Here is a 4,924-nt window from a genome sequence, read left to right as displayed (position 1 = left end):
CTCGACGATGTCGGCCCACAGCAGCCGTGGCGAACCGGGAGGGGCCGGCGAGGAGGGGGCGGACGCCGGCGGGGGGGTGGGGCTCGAGGGCGGGGACGGCGGAGGGGGCGGCCGGGCGGCCACGGCGCCCGTGCCGTCGGGGGCGTCGCCAGTCGCCAGAGCGTCCATCTACCTGTTCATTCAAGGTTTTCCTATCTTTTTGTTCATCAAGTGAGGTTTTTCCTTTTTACAGAAATGCTTACGGGACATAGCATTCCTCCATAGGCTTTACCCTTAGGTCTAGCATTTTTGTGCTTTTGACCGCAAAAGAAGACGACCTATTTCACCTCACTTGATTTCATCACTTTGATATTGTCATTACTTCAAGATTTTTGTTCAAGAATATGTTGATACTACACAATTATGAGATGATAACACATCAAATATACTCCAGCTAGTATTAATTTCGAATCATTAATTAACGTCCAATTTTCTGGTGCTGTGGTGTATGTATTTAAGATCATCCGGAAAATGGAAGGAGACCCCCCTCCTCCCCCAATCCCGCCCCATAAACCCAGTTAGATACTCCCTCCGTCCGAAAATACTTGTCATCAAAATGAACAAAAAAATGATGTATCTAAAACTAAAATACATCTAGATACATCCCCTTTTATTCATTTTGATACAAGTATTTCCGGACGGAGGGAGTACATTACCCACGTTCCTGCAATCCCACATAACCTTATTATGCCATCCATATTCAGCAGAAATTGAAGTCATTTATGTGTTACCACATGCGCTGGATTTATCAATTGACTAATACATGCCAAAAATAAGACACAACACATTAATTGTTTGTGCCATATAAAGATTTACTGGTATCGATCCTATTCCAGCATTCCCATCATCTTCCCTGTGTGTACCTGTGTGTCGCTTAAGAAATGGCGTCATTTACAGATCTCTCAGTACAACTTTTCTTGCTCGCCACCCTCTTTCCTACACTCGCACTGTCCTATATCAATTCAGCTACCACAAGCATACACCAAAATGCCACAAAATCCTCTGCTTATCGTGCTTACATCGTGCTCGTCCAGCCACCACCCTTGAATGCAGGCGAAGACACACATCATCTGTGGCACGAGTCTTTCTTGTCGAGCTCGTCGGCAGGTGACTCTATCAAGTCACGCCTTCTCTACTCCTACACCAAGGTGTTCAATGGCTTCGCGGTGAGGCTCACTGATGCCGAACTCGACATGGTGTCCAAGAAGCCAGGGTTTGTGCGTGCATTCCTAGACCAAACTCTGCAGCTAATGACCACGCACACGCCAGAGTTCCTTGGGCTAAGGAATGGCACTGGGTTCTGGAGCCAAGCTGACTACGGGAAGGGAGTCATCATCGGGCTGCTCGACAGCGGCATCTATGCGGCGCACGCTTCCTTCAACGACCATGGTGTTCCACCACCACCCACAAGGTGGAAGGGCTCGTGCGACGCGGCCCAGTGCAACAACAAGCTTATTGGTGCCAAGTCACTGATTGCGGGTGATGACTCTGACGACGAAGAGGGGCATGGAACACACACCTCATCCACAGCCGCCGGAAACTTCGTAACCGGTGCATCATACAATGGTGTGGGCACTGGCACTGCGGCCGGAATTGCCCCGAGCGCCCACATTGCCATGTATAAGGTATGTGTTGCTCGTGACTGCAAGTCATCTGCCATACTGGCCGGCCTAGAAGAGGCCATCAAGGATGGGGTGGACGTACTCTCGCTCTCCCTTGGCAGCAGCACAAGCGCTAGCTTTGATCAAGACCCCATATCTATTGGCACGTTCAGTGCCGTGTCCAAGGGCATCCTCGTGGTGTGCGCCGCTGGCAACAGTGGTCCGGCTCAACGCTCTGTCACCAACGAAGCACCCTGGTTGCTCACGGTCGCCGCTAGCTCCGTGGACCGGAGCTTTGGCGCCAACATCCATCTCGGCAATGGGAAGAGCATTGACGGAGAAGCACTTACCCAGATAGCGAATCCAAGCTCAGAGTTGCACTCTCTCCTTTACTCTGAGGAATGGCGATACTGCAATTATGACTATGATAGTAGCATCACATGTAAGATCCTTGTTTGCAAGGACAATAAGTCGAGGGCTCAATTGTCCGAAATCCGCAACATCGTGGGCGCTGGCGCGACAGGCGTGGTGTTGTTCAATGACGAAATCAGCGGCTACACCACCATTGTTACAGATTACAACTCCAGTGTTGTACAAGTGACTGCGGCCGATGTCGAGGCCCTCATAGCTTACATCGCGTCGACGAACAATAGCTCTTTGGCGTCTCTTGCGTACAATGGTACAAAGTTTGGCGTCCGCCCTGCCCCAGTCGTGGCTTCGTTTTCTTCCCGGGGACCAAGCTCATTTGCCCCCAACATCCTAAAGCCGGACATACTGGCACCGGGCCTCAACATCCTTGCTGCTTGGCCATAAAAAACGGGCCATGGCCAGGGCCCTTTCAACATCATATCAGGCACATCCATGGCGACGTCACATGTCAGTGGTGTCGCGGCGCTCATCAAAGGCATCCATCTGACTGGTCACCGGCCACCATCAAGTCTGCCATCCTGACAACATCAGACATCATTAACGGTACCGGCGGCTCAATCTTGGACGAGCAACATAGAAAGGCCGACGTGTACGACACAGGTGCCGGCCATGTAAACCCGGCGAGAGCTGCCGACCCTGGCTTGGTGTATGACCTCAGCGTCATTGACTACGCTGGCTACATCTGCTGGCTCCTTGATGACAGCGGCCTAGCAACCATAGTGCGCAACTCGAGTTTGACCTGTGCGAAGCTGCCCAAGGTCCAGGACGTGCAACTGAATTACCCGACAATAACCGTGCCGCTGACGTTGGCGCAGTTCGTGAACCGGACCGTGACAAACGTCGGGCCAGCAGATTCAACATTCAAGGCAAAAGTGGACGTGCCGAGGTCTCTGATGGTGCGTGCATGGCCGGTCCTGAGGGGGGGCAGGAGGGGCGACCGCCATAGGCCCCCACAACCGAGGGGCCCCCTCCCAGGTACGTACGTATAGCGTGTAGCGTACGCACGCAGTGCAGCCGAGCGCACGTAGTGCTTTCATTCCTCTCCGATCGCTGAATGCGAACGCAAAAAAAATCGCTGAATGCCCAAGGTAGTTGGGCCTGTACTGGGTCGCTCCACCTAGCCCAAGTAGTAATAGCTACGTTGATGTATCTGGAGCGTCTAATCCCCTTAAATAAAGCTGGACCGTCGGTCAGGATCGAGGGCTAGGAGCCAGGGCTGCCCTTTTTGCCTAGCTATGAGATCGCCACAGTTAACCTAACGCTTGCTCGAGAAGGAGACCCAAAGATACATAGCTGCGCGTCGGAGCCGGCGGCGCACCGGCGTGTAGTTTGTGGATCTAAGCGTTGTCTGCCAGGTCAATGTCTTCCGCGGTACGTATCACTGACCGATATGCTTCTACAGTTTGGGAACAAGGATTTTATGGTGTAGATCTCAAATAGATTAAGAACAAGATGATGTTCTGGATGCAAATCGTGACGAGTAGTTTTGGGTTGAATTATAGGATGGCACAATAAATTTGCACAACTAGTAGGAGTAACTTTGCACGGTTGCAGATTTGATTTCTAATCTATGAAGAATATTTTGAATATCATTTTAATTTATTTGCTCCTCTAATCTTAATTTCTTGGACACTGCTATTTATAGAATAATAATCTTACCATTAAGCAGTCCAAGAACAACTATGCTTTTTGATCAAATTTCTTTTAGCACTATACATGGAGTCATTGTCTTCGAACCTTCTATACCTGAAACCATATAACTATGCTCCATCGTTCTAGTAACCTTGATAATTAGCATGCCCTCCTATTTCCAAGGATGTCTTTAGATAACGACATTCATATATTTTCTATATATAGGGATACTTATAAGATCACAATGAAGATTATGTGGTTAAGTCATGTAATCTTTCGTTTGTACCCACTATTTATGGTGTTTTTTTTCATTCTGCCGTTTTAGTTGATACTATATACGTTTCAAACCTATTTATTTCCTTTTAATAAAAATGGATGTGTGCATCATGATGATGTAGAGGCCGGGGTCTTTCCCCTTTTCAAAAAAAAAAGATCACAATGACACAAATATCAAGTGTTCACCAAAAACATTTTTTATATATACATGTATTGATTATTATTAAGGGCCCCAAAATTTAGTTTCGCCTCGGGCCCCTAAAATCTCAGGACCGGCCCTGGGTGCGTGTCGTCCCGGAGACGATGTCGTTCTCCAAAACCGGAGAGAAGAAGCCCTTCAGTGTGTCCATGAGCGGCCATGACCTGGGCAAAGAGCTCTACGTGGAGGGAACCTTGAGCTGGGTATCGGAGAAGCATGTCGTGCGTAGCCCCATCGTCGCCGTCGGCACAGGAGGTGATACTGCTCCGGCACCATCACCATGAACGATGTCCATGCCATGAGATCGATGGTTGTTTTCTTTGTCCTTGTTCAATTCATTTTCGGTTTACTGTTGCATCAACATAAACAGTAATAATGGAACAGGAATGTAAATCGTCTCATATATACCAATACGTGATGGTGTAGATTTTTTTTTTTACCTTTTCACTGCATAATTGCGGGTCAGTTACAATTACATTCCCTTGTTCCGCTACTCGACGCGCCTGTGAGGCATTGGTTTCAGCTTTATGTTTTGTTACCTGAGAGTATTACGTTTGAATGCCCACACCATCCTTTCTGAAAGTGCTAATGGCTACAATGTGACATTATTTTGGCAATAGCAAATTGTAGCATGGTAAACTTCAAAGCTTTATACACAAATAAGAGCATATTTGCTTTGGCATGATCAAAGGTGTACAACAACATTAGTATTTTCAGTGCCTATGCAGAACTGCCACTATCTGAATTC

The 4,924-nt window shown here is 48.4% G+C and overlaps 1 pseudogene; it reads left to right on the top strand.

Annotated features, from left to right (window-relative positions):
* The first annotated feature begins 920 nt into the window (after positions 1-920).
* Positions 921-4,714, top strand: LOC123161686 (subtilisin-like protease 1; annotated as a pseudogene).
* Positions 4,715-4,924: the final 210 nt, after the last annotated feature.

The sequence above is a fragment of the Triticum aestivum genome, chromosome 7B (genome assembly GCF_018294505.1).
Source record: "Triticum aestivum cultivar Chinese Spring chromosome 7B, IWGSC CS RefSeq v2.1, whole genome shotgun sequence".
Taxonomy (NCBI): domain Eukaryota; kingdom Viridiplantae; phylum Streptophyta; class Magnoliopsida; order Poales; family Poaceae; genus Triticum; species Triticum aestivum.
The sequence above is the reverse complement of the archived record's forward strand: the minus strand, read 5'-3'. Positions and strand labels throughout refer to the sequence as shown.